This window comes from Sus scrofa, chromosome 5 (genome assembly GCF_000003025.6).
Source record: "Sus scrofa isolate TJ Tabasco breed Duroc chromosome 5, Sscrofa11.1, whole genome shotgun sequence".
NCBI lineage: Eukaryota > Metazoa > Chordata > Mammalia > Artiodactyla > Suidae > Sus > Sus scrofa.
The window spans coordinates 86,165,492-86,184,967 of record NC_010447.5 but is presented as its reverse complement, the minus strand read 5'-3'; the positions used below and the strand labels follow the sequence as shown (position 1 = coordinate 86,184,967).

Below are 19,476 nucleotides of genomic sequence, written 5' to 3'. Positions count from 1 at the left end.
TCTTTTGTTAGAGTGTTGGCATTTAAAATTTTGTTAGGTTTTACCCATTGCCCCTTGAAGTGGTATATCAATTTAAACTTTCAAACTAGATATAAATAATCCTCTTTTCTCAATGCCTTCATCAGCAGTGAATATTATTTATTCTCTTAATTGTTAAACACTCTGATAGTATTTGTGGATGCCTAGCTGATTTCTCTAGGATTAACCAAACGAATGTTTATCTGAAGGGTTAGAATTGAGTGAGACCTTCTGAAAACGGGCACCTAAAAAAGAATTATCAGAAGTAGGATAGTGTACTTTAAAAGGTTTATTTTTTAAGGGAATAGTATTCTTACCAAAATCGGTTGAATTTCAAAGCCAGTCCTAAAAACACATAGATAGGAATATTGATATGTAGGAATTTCCGATGAGACTTTGGATTAAGTTTCTTTGAGATAAGTGAAAACATCAATGTTTATTTGGAGCAAAAGTGATTATTGTTGCCACACACGTGGATTGAAATAAGAAATTCTGGTTTTGGTTTCTTGCCCAGAGTCTCTTCTCATCTCCCAGTCTCCCTTCCTCAAGTCCTTCTAACACATCCTTCAGTTCAGTCTTCCCCGAATACGCTAAAGGTTCCCTTTAAGCAATTAAAAATAATATCACAACTTGCAAATTTGTTCAGAAATGCAGTTTTTCAGGTTTCATCCCTGAAGATTCTGATTCACTGTGTTTGGAGTGGGTCAGTTCGTCTGGGTTTTCAATAGAAATGCCAGTCAGGGAGTTCCTGTCATGGCTCAACGGAAACGAGTCTGACTAGCATCCATGAGGACACAGGTTCGATCCCTGGCCTTGCTCAGTGGGCTACAGATCCGGCCTTGGTGCCATGAGCTGTGGTGTAGGTTGCAGACGTGGCTCGGATCCCGCGTTGCTGTGGCTGTGGTGTAGGCCGGCAGCTACAGCTCTGATTCGACCCCTAGCCTGGGAACTTCCATGTGCCTTGGACACGGCGGTCAAAACAAAACAAAACAAAACAAAACAACACAGGCGGTTCTCCAGATTACATCTTGAGAAGGACTGGAGGAAGAACAGTTCAGGACTAGCAAAAACACCTAAAAATTACCTTTCTTACCTTTTTAACCTCACACTTCATGTCTCTCCAGCCAGTGTCTGTCTAGCCGATGGAATGACCTGCTGTCTCTCAAACTGAATGCTAGGTCCTTCTCTCTCTACTTTCCCCCAGGAAAACCAGTTCCCTCCGCTCCACCTCTTGCTTCCCCTTATCCCTCATGCCCTCATCAAATCCCACCTCTTAAACAAAGACTTCTGTTTCTTCACCCCCCAGGGGCCCCTTCTCCAGCGTTTATCCACAGCACGCACTTGGTGCTATGGTGTAGTGCTGTTACTTAGGGTTCGTGTGGAATTCTTCTCTGCGGCTCCCCTAGTGCCTGGCACATAATCAGCACTCAAAGTGTGTGGGTTGACTGGTTGAGTGAGTGAGTGATAATGTAATTAGACTAATAGGGAGCAGGTCAGAGACTGCACTTCGACTCTACGAAGCCACTTCTTGACATTTTGCAACTTGTTCTGTTCCCCAGCGACTCCGTTGCCCTCACTTCAAATTGGATTGCTTGTTTTGGTGAATAAAACAAAAGCTAACGCTTACCATTTATTTGGGTCTGTCAATTACATGTTTAAATCATCCCTACATGCAGGGCTTGAGAAAGTTAATCCATAGCAAAGGCAGAGTTTAAAAATTGTATTTGAAATCTCCTGTTACAACTCTATATAATTTTTATCCCAGTGGGTGTCTGTTGCTAAAGGTCCAGACATCTTAGCTTTCTTAAAGTAGTTGAGCTTTCTTAAATCTGGTTTTGTGTTCAGAATAATTTCTTATCCACAGTTACAACAAAACAGTGCAGTGAGGTCTTTAGAATAAAGGCAGCATTTGTCACAGGCACAGCATTTGAAGTATGTTGGTTCCTGTGCTATACTCCTGCTGTATAGAGCCAAATTATGCAGTTTAGCATAGCCAGTGTGTGTTTCGTAAAAACTGGCATGTCCTTCATGCTACTAAGAAAACGATCATTTCTGAAGAATGCAAAATGGAACGAGCATGTATTTACCAATGATATGCAAGGTTGTGTTAAGAAAACACTATCCATTTGAAGAAATCTAATCATGAGGTAGGCATCTTCCTAATACTGTTACATGACGTAGGGAGATTTGCACTATTTTTTCTCAATTTTGAGAAGCAAGCACTTAGAAAGTCACCTTGGAAAAATGGAAGTGATTTATTAATTTGTCATTTTCCAGCACTGAAAATATCTTGACAAATAACAAGTCGTCCACTGGACATATATTCCTTTTTCTTAAAACCGGCAATTTAGTACATTAGTGGAACGTCTTTGGCCAGGCTGGTCTCCTGTAGGTTTGACTGTGGAGGAGCAGGTGTGTGCTTCCAAAGTGTCTTTACAAGTGTCTCAGTGGGGCTTCCCTCCCACGCCTCCGCAGGAGACAGCTCATCTGTTTAATCCTTATGTTTTAGTCAACCTTTCTTATTATGCAGACAGGGCTTCGAGGCTCAGCTGGATTTTGACTCTCTGAATGAATTGATGGGGCTCTTTGATCTTAACTGTGTATTGCATCTGTTTCATCTTTCCTCTTCATGCTTAGTCTTCCAAACCCCGATTCTAGCTGGTGTTCTTAAGATAAATGGATAATTAAACAAACAAATAAACACATAAAAATTGCCGTTTAAAACTCAGGTACAAACACCACTTTTCCTGTTGGACGTTTTTGTTGTTGTCGTAGTAAACTTTCTTGGAAAAGAGTCCCCAGAGCAATGTAATGTTACTCGGTAAGGGACTCCCAGACTTCGGAGTATCTAACTGTGTGTGAGTGTGGATGTGTTTTTGTAGAACAGATTTGCACAGAGAATAATAATGAGTGATCTTTGAAGGTTAGTATATTGTATGATGTAAGTAATATCTTATTAATAGACCATATTGGAGCAAGAGGTATACAACTCGCTTAGAAAAATCTATCTTAGAACTATAATGAGTCTGCTGGGTAATATTCCTCTTTTTAATGGGGCTAGGGAAGCCCAAATTGCAGAGGAAAGTCAGAGTGAGAATTAATCCATATGGGAAGATCATACGGTTATAGGATGCTAAAATAACATTTCTTTTAAACGAATCTCTAAAATGGAAAGGGTGGGTATGAAGTTGTGTGGGGTAGGAGTGGAGCAATGTTGAGGGAACAGCATGGATTGTTTGCTTCCTCACATTAAAGCATATAAAGTTATGATTAACTGAATCGGAAAATATCAAGTTTTTATCTGAGTAGCCTTTGATAGTCTAATCTGGTATTTTGGAGACTTGTATTAATTCTTTTTATTTTTAATCCCCCATAAATCTTGATTTATCTGTAAGTATACCATGATCTGGTGATGATAATTTAATGTCAGAGCTGTCAGAATAATTTCAGCTGAGCAAAAAACTGATGTTTCATAAGAGCCAGAGGCCCTTGAGAGAGTATGAAAAGGTTTCTCCCCAAGAGCAGGAATATTGTGATAAGACCTTCTGGTCTATTAAACATGTGCTTTATTCCAACGTACATACCCTAAATATACTAAGAGCTCTTAGTGAATTTTCAGAATAAACATTTTCCTTGGAAACATTTAGAGATAAAATATGTAAAGAATTCAGACCCTACTCGTAACCTTATACTATTACTGTTTTAAAAATATTCAGCTAACTTTCTTCCGCTCAAAAGTACCTCTCAGGCCCCCGCATGGTGCTCAGCTCTGAACTGGGTAGACTTTTCATCATTATTTTTGTACTTTCCATATGGAATCCGAGAATAGTGCTGCAGGAAGGAAGGAAGGAAGGAAGGTCACTAAATCCTTCTTCGAGCAGAACTACTCTAAACCACCCACTAAAGATCCTGTTACTCCTCACTAACCAGTTTGCCTGCTTCATTACCAACTGGGAAGGGCTTCCCGTGTATTTATTTTTTCCTTATCTCCTTACTTCTTTCCTACTTACTTATTTATTTATTACACAACACTTCAGTTAAAAAAAAAAAAAAAAAAAAGATCCAGCAACCAGCCAAGCAAAAATGTGTGCTTTCAATAAATTTCATTTAGGCTCCCTGATTTTATTTCCTTTAGTGTCTTATCTCACATACCTGATTGCTGTGTTTCTTCTGTAAAACTGAAACAAAAGTGCCTACCTTCATAGTCTATAAAGATTCTGTGCTGCTTGAACTGCTAAAAGCTTTGGCCTTGTCCTCATGAAATAGATCAAAACATGTCAGAATCTTACTTAATTTCTATGCTTTTCTGTGATTTACAAGTTCTGAAAATTTCCAGTTTATGTTAGAATGTGTTCATTTGCTTCACTAATGTAACTCCCAGGTCGATGCAGCTCACAGTGTTAGAATTTATTTTAAAAAGGCTAAATTGCCACCTGCACATTTCCTTACGTTCATAGATTCTGACCCACATTAATTCTTAACTTGCTTTCTTATTGGTTCCTTATAGTAATTGAGTGATTCATTGGACCTCTTGTAACCTTCCTAACCGTGAAAGGTGGTTTTCTTACATTATCCTCCAGAGAAGGGAGAGAAGAAAACATGAATGGGGGGTGTATTGGTGGAGATGTGGTTTCTTACCACTAAGTGCCCTGAAATGCCCTTGTACGGGCTCTCGGACTGTCTCTCGTGCTGTGGCCTCACCTCTTGAACACCCCTTGCACCTATAAATTTCTAGAGAACCAGAAGTTACCCCAAGCTATGTTATCTTCATCTCAGAAGTTTGCATGACTAATTAGTGGGTCATGAAATAAACATAGTACATAGACCATAACCAGCATTAAAAGAAAAAACTAAGAGGGAAAAAAAGAGTTGTCGGAACGCATTGGGAGTTCCTGTTGTGGCGCAGCAGAAACAAATCTGATTAGGAGCCATGAGGTTGCAGGTTCTATCCCTGGTCTTGCTCCGTGGGTTAAGGATCTGGCATTGCTGTGAACTGTGGTGCAGGTCATAGATGCGGCCTGGATCTGGCGTGGCTGTGGCTGTGGTGTAGGCCAGCAGCTACAGCTCCCATCAGACCCCTAGCCTGGGAATCCCCATATGCCGCAGGTGCGGCCCTAAGAATACAAAAAGACAAAAAAACAAAAACAAAAAAAGAATGCGTTGAATGTAGTAAGATTAAATATCATTTCATGAACAAATGTTTTCAAAAATATTTTAAGTGTTCTATGGTACTTGGTTGTGCTGTAAATATTTTCTTACCATGGATCTCAGTTTAAAAAAAAAAAAAAAAAAGCCTGAAAAACCAAACCAGACCCAAACTGGATCATATAGCCTCTAATAAGGTTTTGCCTGGTTGCTGGTTTTAGAATTAGAGTATTATTTTACCATATTTGAGTTATACATTTCACCAGTTAACCTCAAGCAAATCAAAGGAATTAGCTCAAAGCAGTAGAAATAATAATGGAAACTTAGCAAATGTTTGTAGAAATGTTAAGAGGTAAGCTGTATCATGACAATCTTCTCATCTTCAAATGATTTAGCTTTAAGTAGTTGTTTTAGTTACATAAGAGAAGCATACAGATCACAGAAAAAGTATTTTGTTGGTACCTTATTTTGTCATTGGCCCAGACAGAATGAATATAAACTATGACTATACACTTCTGTTGTGACAAGAGAGGAAATAATAGTTATCACTCTTTTAAGTTAAAAGGATAAAATCTCAAGGCTAAAATCCCCTTCTTTCACTTAAAAAATCTCTATAAATGTGATCCTTTCGCTTTGAATGATATAATCGGGTTTTCCCCCATTGTCTTTGTATTCATCAGGAGTTAACTAGGGAGGAGACTGTCATTGTCATTGGATTGCACATTTGCATTTTATTTCAGGACTGAGAAATACAGGTGCTGCTCAGCAAGGTAAGATGAGAGGGATGAAAATTATAACTTGGTTGCACACATGTGTATATGGTTTAAGGTTCATTGTCATGTCATTGTGTGAAGTCCACAGTGGTAAATAGCCTTTGTACTCCGAGTAACTTCAGAGCCTGTCAGAAATGTGGGGTGTCAGGCCCACCCTAAACCTACTGAATCAAAATCTGAATCTTAAAAAGATCCCAAGGGAATTACATTATCATGAAAGTTTGAGAAGTGCTAGTGTATAGAATAAGTATTACCAATTCCTATACAGACTGTATCCATTTCAGGGATAATATTTGCTTGACATTTGCTGCCAAGGACAGTTGACAGGTGAAAAGAACCAACAGTTTTTCATATCCTAGAGCTGCAGTTGACCGTCTAATGGTGTTTGGAATTGATGATGATGACTGTGCTGCTGCTGTTGATTAGAGCACCATTATCCAGTGCTCCCAAGTCATGGCTTTTGTGTCTAGGACCTCAGGTAACCCATTTAACCATTTTTTTTTTTAACCCTAATCAGCTGGATGCCTTTTTACAGATGCCACAGTAGAGGCCAAAGATTGCCTAAGGTCACCAAGCATCTGATGGCTAACATCTGTGATTGGTAGTCTCACCTTTTAAAAGTTAAAAAAAAAAAAGCCTTATTTGTTTCAAATAGGGAGAAAACTTGCCACTTGAAAGATTCCTAAGAAGGGATCAATGAACATTTGTTTAGATAATTAACAGTGACTTCTCATTTTTCTAATTAACAATGGCTTCTCAAATTTGCATACTTAAGTAGACAAAAGTCTTACATTTTAAGCCCACCTCAAACTTCAAGGTTATCAGTTTACAGTTTATTATATACTAATCATATCTGCTGTGCTGCATCTCGTACCCCCTTGGCTCTGGATATTCTGCTGGCATCTTGGGAACTTAGCCTTGAGAGTGAACTTCCTGTCTCAGGACAAACATTTATACACTTGTACCACGAAGAGAAGACACCTTCCTTGAAATGACTCTAAAATTGTACATAACGTAGGATGTACATATGCGAAATGAAATCCTTTATGAGGAAGACATCCCGTGAGAAAGGAGATGCTGCAGAAATGTCAACATTTTGGCATGTATTGGCTGAGGAAAATCAACTCATGTAACAAATGCTGTTAAAAATTAAATGAAATATTTTTTTCTTTTTCTTTTAGCATGTATGTATATGAGATGATGGATATTCACCATACTTATTGTGGTAATAATTTCACGATGTATGTAAGCCAAATCATTATGCTGTATCCCTTAAATTTAGACAGTGCTGTATGCAGTTGTGTACCAATAAAACTGGAAGGAAGAAAGAAAATCCCAAATTACATAGAACTGGAAAAAACAGCCCTGAAATGAGAGTTGGAAGCAAAAGTTGGCAAGGTCATGTTGTGGTGCAGAAAAATGTCTACGTCCTTCAGGTCAACTGGGCAAACCTGAGCTGGTGAAGCAAGTCCCTAGCCTGGGGAAATGAAGGGCGTTTGGGCTTTTTTTGTAAAGAAACTAAAATAGACTGATTGCAGTCTATTCAAGTAAGGATACAGAAAAAAAAGTTTAGATGTTAAATTTGTTATGTTTTAGGAGTTCCTGTTGTGACTCAGTGGACGTGAACCCCACTAGTATCCATGAGGCTGCAGATTTGATCCCTGGCCTCGATCAGTTGGGTTAAAGATCCGGTTGCCAGTGTAGGTTGCAGATGTGGCTTGGTTCTGGCATTGCTGTGGCTGTAGTACAGGCCAGCAGCTGTAGTTCCGATTCGACCCCTTGTCTGGGTGCAGCCCTTAAAAAAATTGTTAATGTTTTAAATACACACACACACACACAAATTCATATAATAGCAAAGAATCTACAATGAAGAATAGTTGTCCCTCCGCTCCTGCTCCTCAAGCCCCAGTTTCTATACTGAAGCAACCATTGTTAGCAGTTTCTTATGTATTTTTCAGAGCTATTCTCTCTATATACAAGCATTATGTACACAATTCCTATTAAACAAAATGATAACATACAGGACCCGTGGTTCTGCACCATTCTCTTTTGGCATAAAATGTATCATAGAAATAATTTCATATCAGTATCTTCATTTTAATTCCAGGCAGCACTCTGAAGTATGAATATAACATAACTTATTTAACCAGTTACCATTGGTGATCTTTTAGATCATTTTTAGCGTCTGGCTATTGCAGATAGTACTGCAGCTAGGATTACTATCCATGTAATATCAGTCATATGTGAATATTTGTATTTTTAGGCATCCACAATCAAAGTCCTGATTTATTTTTACTACGCAGTAGTTAAGCCGTGGGGAAAAAGAACCAGTTAGCACAGTGGGCAGAACAATACTAATAATTGCAAATATTATTTACTGTGTGGTATGTACTTTAGAGTAGTTGTTTAATTCTTATAATTCTATGAGGAAGTTATTACTACTGTTAATGTTGTTGTTAATTATGTAAATGAGAAAGCCAGCTGCTGAATTCCCTTCAAAAGCTTGACTCCTGACCCCTTGCTCATGCTTTCCAGGCTCTGCTGCTTCCCGGTGATTCCATTGCCTCTGCAGCAATAACAGATCATTTATTAGACACCTACTATGTGCTAAACAACTGATATGTATTCTTGAATCACAACAGCATTCTAAGGTGATTTTTTTTTTTTTAACAGTCTGAACAAAGTTTAGTAATTTTCACCAAATCCCCAGCCTAGTGAGGAGCCAGGAATGGGATGGAAGCAGGATGTCTGATTCTGGAGCTATGGCACAACAGTGAAGGGAATTCAGGCTTTTGATTCTTCATGCAGCAGGCTGGAAGAAGGGAAGGAACACATCTATGACATTTAGTTAAACATATTCAAGTGATCAGAGGGTTTCAGAGGGGCTGTTGCTGAGGCCAATGGATGATAGTTTGTGGCACCCCTGCATACCATCTGTAGCCCCAGGGCTTTGTGGTCTGTTTGGATCCACCGTGGATACTTCATGGTTCTCCATGGACAGCGTGTCCAAGTCTAGATTGCCTCATTCTCACTGACTGCTTCCATCTTTACAAAATCCACACCCTTTACATAATACGCAACCCATTTGATATGTGGTGCCGGCATGCCCTAGAGAAAGAGCAGCCTTAAGAGAAGTTAGAATTTGTGCCCACTGGGATCCAAAATCAGCAAGGGCTCACCCAGGAAAATGAAAGGAGAAGCACTGAGATTGCTCAAGGTGTTGACTATTCCTCCAGGTCAATTTCTGTTTCAACTTCAGTGTTTCTAGCAGTCCTGCCTCTTATGGGCATGTTATAAGTTGCCACAGAAGAGTCAAAATTGGAGCCCTCTCTATAAGACCTATATGTTTTATAAAATCTTATGCAAATTATAATTTGTCACCAAGGTCACAAGTATCTGTTTGTTGTTCTTATTGTCATTATTTTAGAAATCAGTTTTACTACCTAAGCCATGTTTCTGTGCCTCATCTCTTGTGTTTAAAATACTGAGTTTTCCTTGTTGTAGATTGCCTCTCTTAATTCAGTGACTCTTTGGTAAGGTTTCCTAGAAAAAAATAAAAGCTGTAGTTTAGATGGACAAGCCAGGATTATTTATGTGGTGGTTATAGTAGAGATAATAAGTAAGGCATGTAATGAGTGTATACTAAGCAGGTCACGAAATATGCAAAAGGTTGTAAATACATTATCTGAGTTAACACCCAAACCCGATCAGGAGAGTATTATTATTGTTGTTGTTGTTCTCATTTTGCAGGTGGGGTTTTTTATTCCTACTTTTTGAGATTGACAGAATGCCTGAAGGCATACTTGCCCCTCCCATCTCTGTTCTAGCTCAATTTAAGAAACTCTTGTCTTCTTAGAATGAAGATGTCTTTCTCTACAATTGGAAGGGTTCCTCAATCATCTTATCCTCATTGTATATATTTTAGATTGTATCTGAATACATTTATCTTTTCAGCAAGTTAGCCTAAATAAACCAAGTGCAGAGGCATTGGACCCTCGATTACAAGAATATCTTCATGTGAAAATAAAATGTAAATTTAGGCCACATACCATGATGTACTAATACAGTGCATTGTAAGTACAATTTTCACAGGTAGAGATAACCATTTTGGTCCCCACTTGGGGAGCCAAATATAAAGAATCACTATGAAAATTACCCTTCAAAATTGCATCTTAACGTTTTACCAAAGTCTTCCATCCCAGAAAAACCTATTGATTTCTGGATGAGTATAACTTTTTATCATATTGTCTACTATTCTTTTTTAAACTCTGCAGTGCAAACGTTTTACGTCATTGATACTGAAACGTTGCAGTGGGAGAAGCTAATTCTTTAGTAAATATTACCTCCGTCTAATGGCTTACCAAGCAGATCAAGTGAATGTTTCACTTTCAAAGATATTGTCATATCATTTTATAGGAGTGTATGTTACCTAAATATGCACTTAAATTTTACTAAATTCTCCATATGGACATTTGTGTATTTCTAAGCATTTCTATATGATTCAGTAGACCGACTTGTAGGAGGGAGAATATGAATTAGAATGTAACGATATCTGTGTTTCTAGCCTAAAGTTTTATAAGTTATTGTTAGCATAGATGCCCAAATTAGTTTCTCACATTATTCTGTATAAATATGATTTGAACTTTTACATGAGGTTATGTTCCAGATATTGGAATTTATAGAGTACACTTCTTGTTGAAAAAGAGAAGGATGGAAATGACTCATTAGTGTCGGATCACCACTTCCACGAGTTGACTAAAAGCTGTGTAGCCATTAAGTTGGCTCCTCCTGGTCACAGTATGCCCATAGACATTACCAAGCTAGTAAAAGGTAGAAAAGAAAATACAAAGGCATCTGAAAATGGAGCTCCAGTAAAAGTAAAAATTCCTCCTTATTCTAATATCTCATATCTTTAACGTTGAGATTTAAGTCCTCCTTATTGTAACTTTGCACATACCCTACTGTTTGAACTGAAAACCCCAGGAACTACACGTCTGAGATCTGAATGTATTCTTGGTCCCAAATCAATCTTGTCACTTCTCGGAAAGCAATGCAAGATAATAAGTAGTATTCACCTGATTGCTTTCCTGCTCCGAGACAGCTGGTGACGCGTGTCTTCCTGATAACCAGGAGTTTCAGATCTAAGACAGGGATAAAGGGAAGCTGGGAGCTTGCAGAATCTAAATTTGACAGTCGATGGCTGAGGAGAGGGGTCAGAAGGGATAGAATCTGTGACACATATGAGAAAAGAACAAAATTTATCTGCTCTGGTTGCAATGATTAGATGTCTCTTTGTCTGGCTTTCTTACAGCGGTTGACTGATTGTACCTGCCAGCTGGCTAATATCATAATTAACAAAGTTGCTACTACGTGTGCAAAGTTTAATCGAAAAATTTGCCAGTGCTATGATGGCATTGTCACAAAGATCACAAGGGACTCGGAGTCGACTTTTGCTCAAGGTGGAACGGCAAAGCTGTGTAGGCAAAATGAGAAATCTTGAACTTGTTCAGCCAAAGGTAGGTTTCTTTCATTCTCCAACCTTCTGGGCTTTCTTATTAAGGTTTTTTGTTTGATGGTTAGTGAGCTTTTTTGGGGTTTGTGACCAAAATGATTCAGAAAAAGAACTATATACTTCTGGAGCACTTACAGCACCATCTCGGAAAGCTTTGGGGTTTTTCCAAATATGGAAATGCAAAAATATAATGGAATAGCTTTTGATACTGAGAACGAAATATAAAGCCATGTATTTTTCTGTTGTGTCCAGCTATATCTGTTTACAAGAATCAGTAACAAATATCAATTGAACATTTATATCGTATAGCACTTATTTTGCTCGACAATGTAAGAGCCATTACTCTGTTTTATTCTATTGTGTCAACTTAGGTATAGGAGTGAAAAAAAAAGCCATCGTAGTTCTAGAATATGTTAGAGGTTCTATTTCAGTTTCAAGAAATGCTCAAAGGGGCGGGGGGGTGGGGGAGAAGGCTGAAGTCTTAAGTCAACAAAGTGACTGGTGCTTTTTTTTAAACACTAAGACTGGTAATTTTTTTGGGGGGGTGGGGGGAATTATGTGCTATTCGTCAGTGTCAATCTGGCCATTGAATATTATACCTGTATTTTCTTTTTACTGTGATTGGCTTTGCTTGATTGAATATTCGAGCTCTGAGGAGTTTCCCAAATGATAGCCTTCACATACTGCTCATTAGTGAATGTGAATATCAATGAGAATGCCGGTGCCCTTCCTCTGAGTACAGATAGAGGGGAGAGCGTCTCAAAAAATATGCAGGAGGTGAAGTTTGGGTTATTTATGCCGTGTCACAGCACCAGTATAACAATAAGGCCATCAATTTGCAATGTAATTGCGGACATACCTTAAGTCCCAATTACTTACCCTACATAGTCATCCAGGCCACTATATCATGGCAAAAAAAAGCGCAATAATTTGTTTTTTGTCCATTGCTATTTGTCTTTAGTGTCAATAGCAGTTTTTAAACATAGTGAAATAACATTTTGGATACAAATTAATGCATAGCATGTATATTTTTTAATAAACCATAAACCTTCTCATGGTTTTATTCCTACCCATAGGAGACTAGATACTCTGAATATACTCATTTTAAAATTTGCCAGTCAAATTTGATATGCCCAAATTTAAAACAAAGAATCCTTTTATTGGAGTATAAATTTCAAAATCTTTAAGAGTCTGGATACTTTAAAAAAAAACTCTTTATTGACATTTTGGTGAAAATTTAACTGAATATGTTTCCGCCCTTCACTAAAAATTTTGTGACGTCGTTAAGAAAAGCTTAAAGTGAGGGTTTAAATCATTATCTGATTATATTCTGGACATCATTTGCAGAAGAGAACGTTGTTCTCCTGATCAAGGCTTTCTTTCTTTTTTTTCTTTGACTTTGTCTCTCCCTTCTAGTGTCTGGCATATGGTAGGTGTTCAATATATATTGAGTAAATGAATTAATGAATTTGAGTTTTTCTACTGCTATTCAAATGTTTACCATTTGCTTCCTCCAAATCAATAACTTTTGTACACAGTAACAAGTAAATGAATGGCACAATTACAGACAATAGGGAGGATTAGGTTTCTAAAATAATATAATGTTGTTTTAACCTAAACCACCATAATATTTTGTGTAATTGAGATTTGCTATTGTAAGAACTCAGTTGGAGGAGCAAAGGTCTATGAGGATTAGAAAGGGCTAGGAAAGTGGTTCACAGCTGATGTACCCGTTCTTTTAAACAGGATTATCTCCCGAGATGTGTAGAAGTGAACTCTTGTCAGAGTTTCAAAGGAATTAATATATTGTGGTAAAATGTGCTAATGTAAAGAGTTAGAAGATGAGTGATGCATAATGAAAGCAATGCATTCTTTCACATGGAAATAGGAATATAATAAATGTCCTGCAGGTGATTAGGCTGTAGCAATTTTATTCAAGATTAAAGTTTGATTGACCTTTGTTAGGGTGATTAACCCTTCTGAAATTAAAAGCCAGAGCTGAATTATTCTGGCCAATTTAAATGCAAACATTGAACAGGTCGTATGTCATTCAAATAATAATAATAAAAAACCCTCCTATTTTAATTTTCATTTGTGCACGTCTGAATGGGATGCTGCTTCGGAAGGATTATAGTTCAGGCCAGAGCCTGCTGGTGGCAGAGAATATGGAATAATGTACAGATAATTGGGAGCACGTGGGAAGAGTCCCAGGCATCGCTCCCTCCCCCCCCCAGTTCAAAACATCAAAACCACCACCCCAACAAAAGCAGGGAGCCTGAAGGCAATCTCCACACACTGAAAATGTGTGCTCTCCGTAGGAAAACAGTCTAGGAAAATGCTGAGAAGGCTAGGGATAAATAACAGTGACATCTCTATTCTAATCCAGTGCCAACCACCTAAACTGCGTATGAGAGCCACATGAAATTTATGTGACAGCTCCTGAAAATGGGGGCTTTGGGGTACGGTGGCTTATGAAGCTGTGCATGAAAGTTGATTATTTGCGATGTCTGGGATTTCATTCCCCATGGTCTCTGAGAGTCTGAGGACAGAGCCAGTGTTTTCAAAATCCTTCTAAGAGAAGCAAACTCTGGTCATTTACAAAGCTATTCAGTGGTTTGGTTGGGTTTTTCTTCGTTACATTTTCTTGAAGCCTTGTAAAAAGTTGCATATTCATGTCGCTTCAAAAACCCATTTCCATTTTTCATATTATATTAAATTTTTTTATTATTAAGTCAGTGAATATTTTTAGTTTTGGTTCCCGCCACGTAGTGAACGCATCTTCCTTTTATGTGTCTGTGGACTATTAAAATGATAATAAAGGCTCTCTTCCTTCCATGTGTAATTTATTTCTCTCTCTTTTCATCAAAGAATTTACTCTGAATGTGTCAAGGTAGGAAAGTCCAAGATATTATAGTGTAAAAATTAAGAAGCCCGAGGTGCTATAGTTTATTTTTGCACAAGCTTTTCATGTACTCTTTTAACATCCTTCTGAAAGATAGGCTTCTACTCCAGGCCTGTGAAGAAAGTCAAAGACGAAAAAACTTGTGATAGACTGACTGAGATTATTCAGCAGGCAAAGTGACTCTGACAGCCTCCAGAGAGCTGGATAATACCTTGCAGCATAGATTAATAACATGTTTAACTAAGATCTGTTTGCTCTAAGGATAATTTCCTAATTCTTAATCGTGAGGCTAGTACTCAGCCATAAATGGTAAACAAAGGCTTTCTGTCCCTTGCCTGATAAAATGTAGATTATAGGCTTTAGTTTGGGGTACATCGAATTGTCAAACTTTTTAAAAAGCCCCATTCCGTGCTAATATTTTCACGAAAAGAAAACAATCATTACTGCTTAATCAAATCCCTAAAATAAACATTTCTAATTCTTCAGATTTAAGTCAAGAATCTTCTCTAATTTGATTATTTTTTCTTTTACTTCTTACTAGAGCTGAATGAAAATAATGTGGGACATTATAAATACAGTGTAAATATAGCATTTTCAAAGCATAAAAGGCTAATGTACCAAACTACTGATAACATCTTCCCTGTGTTGCCATGAATTGTCAGCAGTCTTTTCCATAAAAGAAAATCATGGCTCGAGAAAGTGAAATTCTTATTGTCTGTGGGTAGAAAAAGAATTGGTGAAAAAGCAAAGGCACATAAGATTATATTTTGTTAACTCCCAAATCCAATCATTTGTTCTTCTTCAGTGTGCTTTGAAGACATTTTTATTTCTTTGTTGCCTTTGTTTTTGGCAATCTGTTCCCCCACAATCCATCCAGGCCCAGACCTGACATTTTTGCTTCTAGTTGTGAAATAATGTTCTCTGCCATTAACAGGCCAAAATTAATCTGTTTGATATTTTCATGGGCCACATATTTTGGAGTCCTTCTGTTCAAAAAGCAGACAGTTTAAAAAGCAACCAGTGGTGTTATTTTATACATCGTGTATTATTTGCGAGTCAATAATTTAATTTAATTTAGAGTAGGCCTACCATGAGCAAATTTTATTGTTCTGGACTAAAGAGAGAGAGCGAGTGGCAAACTCGAGGATTTTCAGGGTTTTATTCATCATTAATAGTGAAAAAATAGCCACTTATGAATTTTTCAAGATGTTATTCTCAACGTACACTCGTTCTCAAAAAAATTAGTGGGTTACGCAGGTCCAGTGAATTATTTTTCATAATTTGTTTGGCAAAATAATATGCTCTAAAGACAATAAGTGCTCTGATGTTGATTTTCCAGCTAAGTGTGAAGGTTAGTTCCCTAGCTTTAGTTTTAAAGTGAATGGGAAGGCTACTTAATATAGTGCAGTGACCTGTGGCCTGTTGATGCATTCCATTCTATTTGTATTAAAATTATCATACTAGCTCTACATATTACCTTGGAATCTAGAGAACTGCTTAATATGATGACTTTGAATAAAATGCCTTTAGCATTAGTAATTCTGAAGCCATTGCTAGCTGCCCCTTAATTCAGTTTCAGCAAGTATTTATTGAGTCCCTCCTATGCTCCCGATACACCCTCCAAGTGGGCGGGTGGGTCCATGAGCACATTTTATGGACCAGAAACTGAGACTCAGAATGGAAAGTGATTTGCCTGAAGTCACACAGCAAATCAGTGACACAGCCTGGGTTGGAAGCTGTGCCATATTTCAAGGCCTTCAAGATCAGAGCTGTCCTGTATTATCCATAGCCTTCCACTTGGCTAAAACTTAGTGATTGTGAGCACAAGACTTTTAGCACTTTGCCCAGACAAAGGAATTTCCTAAATTGCAGGAGCTATAATGAAAGAGTTAATTCTCCGCTGATTCCTTCCTAAAGAAGTAAGAGAAGAGGTGGTTTAGAATGACACATGTTATTCGCGGTGCGTCCAGGCAGTGAACGGCACTGAGCTGGCTCACTTCGTGGAGACCAGAAGTTTTCCACCACAAATATTAGTTAGTTGAAATCCAGTCACTGAACTCTTTGAAAAGTTGTCTCTAAAATATGTGTGTTTACCTATCTTTCATTTAAAATTCATAAATAAGAGTACCCGTTGTGGTGCAGCAGAAGACAAATCTGACTAGTATCCATGAGGATGTGGGGTTTGATCCCTGGCCTTGCTCAGCGGGTCGGGGATCCAGCGTTGCTGTGAGCTGTGGTGTAGGTCGCAGATGCAGTTCAGATTCAACCGTTAGCCTGGGAACTTCCATATGCTGTGGGTGTGGCCCTAAAAAGCAAAAAAAAAAAAAAAAAAATTCAAGTTCTGTAGGGTTACTGCAGTATGAGAAAGATACATCATGCTACACGGCAAAAACAATTTTGGTCATCATTTCCCGATTTATTATGAGAATAGCAGAATTAGCATGGGTTAGACAAAAAGTAAACTCTGCAAAATTGGCCTAGGAGGTTCCCAGAGTTTGAGATTGACAGATAAATTTTCCCTTGGAGACTTGTTCTACCTTTTGAGGTCTATAAATTCTTAGAGCACAGCTCAGAGCAGTGTAATGGGTCTAAATCATCTCTATACCTACACACAGGGCCTAGAAGAGTGCCTTATTGATACATGCAGGTACTGAGGAAATATTTAAGTTGGATTGAAACCATTACCGTTAAATACAGCTAGGGATGCTGAACTCAATACTTCATTTAAAGGCCTGGTGTCTACACTAAGAAATAAACTAAGAAATAAACTTCAGAGTCAGAAAAGGGAAAGGAGAAATCGAGAGAGAGAATGAGAGTTGGAGATGTAGAGATAATTATAGCTATATTCCCATCTCTATTTCAGAATGTTTTTAAAAATGGCCAAATTTCTCCTTTACTTCCACCGCCTCTAGGCCTATGCACCTTCCCCAATCCCAACTTGTTAGTCACAGTAGTTTAGTCACTTATAACCTACTGACCGTGAAACTAGTTTTTCTGAACTGATTAGAATAGTTATTTGAAATGATCAGATTGGTTTAGATCTGCAGGAAAACAGGGAAAACAATTCACAAAATTCACTTTGAAAAGGGTGTTGTGTAGAACCAGGAAAGTTTAAGAGTAATTTGCAGGAAAATAAGAAATTACTGTTATGATCCTGACTGCAAATAAATGTACTTCGTAGCAGAGAAAATGAACATGTGTGATGAGCCGAGACAGACTGAGAACATCTTCCCTAAGAGATGCTCGGCAAGATGGGAGAGCAAGTTTGACCAGCCTCTCTTCTAATGAGATAAATACTTGAGCGTTCCTTAACCATTTGGGTCCTGCTGCATGATGATTAAACCCTCCAGCAGATGTGAATCAGCTTTACTATGTGGAAACATTGAGGAAAACATTTATGAAAAATATGATCCAATTTCTGAAAATACAGGCCAATTAAAGTTTGAGATTTAATTTAGGAAGTTTTATCCCGTCTGCATGATGTATATATTAATGATGATTTCTCTCCCCCTCATTCTTCTTCTTCTTAAGCAAAAGGAGATTTTTACTTATTGACATATTACTGAAGAATCTAGCTTTTCTCCAGAATTACAGATTTTTTTTGCATAAATGTGCCTAATTACCTGAATTCAGTTTTGATTAGCAGTGTTAATTGATGCAGCTGTGGATGGTATCTGTTTACCTAAATTACCATGTGCAAACAGCAATATGTCTGGAAGTGAATATGCTAAACTGAAAATACTAATTAGCTAAGACAGATTTTTATTCAAGTCACATCGTGGAGCTTTCTAATGAAAGCCTGGATGTGTCAGGGTTTTCTGATATTCAGACAGAAATGTCTATATTACATATGATTTCTAAATTTAATTCATAAGAACAGATGGGATGTCAGCCAGGGCTCTTCTGCCATATTCCAGTATTAGTGTGAATATTTGACTCAACTGGAGATAAATTCATATGTTTTTTTGGGTCAGAAATGGGTTGTGTGCTTTGACGGCGTGCCAGCGCTGCACATGCAGAGTCTTTTATTTCCTGACCGGTATATTCCCAGATTATATCCACCTACTGTCCCAAAGATGAAGACGAATAAACCACCTTGTAAGTTTAATCACATCAGCTGGCTAATTTAGTGAAATCAAGTAGCAGAAAGTTTCCTTAAATAGACAACTTACACCAAGTAGTATTTTATGGGTGTTTTCTTCTTGTATCCCAAATAATAATAATAATAACAATAATAATAAAAGTTTGATCGTAGGATTCTTAAGAATCAGCCAGCAGCTTGCAGGGTTGAACCGTTGATTTCTCATTGACTGTCTCTCATCTTTAATCATTTGAAAACGAATAGCAAGGCAGTGCTTATCTTAAGTGCCCAGTTTTAAAGTATTACAGCTTTTTCTGTGTCTGTGGTTCCCATTACCTTTGTCCTGGAGCATGATCTGCTTTACTTAAGATTTCTCCCCAAAGAGAGCATTAATCTTTCATCATTTGCCGAGGCCCTTAGCACTCATTAATGGCCATGTGTCTTAGAGGTACCCAAAGAGTATAGTACAAATCCTACACATTATATAGTGAAGAAATAATGGACCCGTATTCTCTTTCCCAAAAGGCAGAGTAACAGTGCTTACTGCATAAGAAGTCTCTTCTTCCCAAGGCTGAGAGAATAAGGCCTCTTGACTCAAACTTAAGAGTTTAAGATCCTTTATTAGATATTTTAAGATGCCATGAGCAAGACGGGGATAATTTTCATGGTGCAAATTTGAACATAATTATAGTTTGGCATATTTAATTTAGGTTTAAGTGAGAATTATAATTACCAAAAATTGAATTATTTCAATTATGTTAATTTCTATCCCCAAAGTTTTGTGTAATTTGGATTCTCAAAGATAGGTTTAGACCCAGCAAAATCACAGTGGAATCTAATATTAAAAATAAGGAATTTGTGAAAATGACTCTGCTTTTAGCTGCAAAAATGTTAAAGTGCTGTTAACTGGCCTAGGAGAACATGAAGCGCTTGGAAGAGCTTAAATCAAAGCAGAAAAAAGGAACATTACACACTGCTTCAACTGTTAGCATTCCATTTTCTGTATCAATACCAACGGTAGTGTATTATTGCTGTTTGCTATCAA

At 37.7% G+C, this 19,476-nt stretch overlaps 1 long non-coding RNA gene across 37 annotated transcripts in view; it reads left to right on the top strand.

Moving 5' to 3' along the window:
* LOC100514051 overlaps window positions 1-19,476 on the top strand; it is a 145,952-nt gene that overhangs the window by 55,279 nt on the left and 71,197 nt on the right. For 23 of the 37 annotated variants that reach the window (XR_002344234.1, XR_002344242.1, XR_002344241.1 and 20 more), the window contains 3 exons: window positions 5,844-7,177; window positions 8,472-8,587; window positions 11,248-11,452. This is a non-coding gene — a long non-coding RNA (uncharacterized LOC100514051). The remainder of the gene's footprint in view (window positions 1-5,843; window positions 7,178-8,471; window positions 8,588-11,247; window positions 11,453-19,476) is intronic. The other 14 variants (XR_002344239.1, XR_002344227.1, XR_002344240.1 and 11 more) reach the window with 11 other exon arrangements.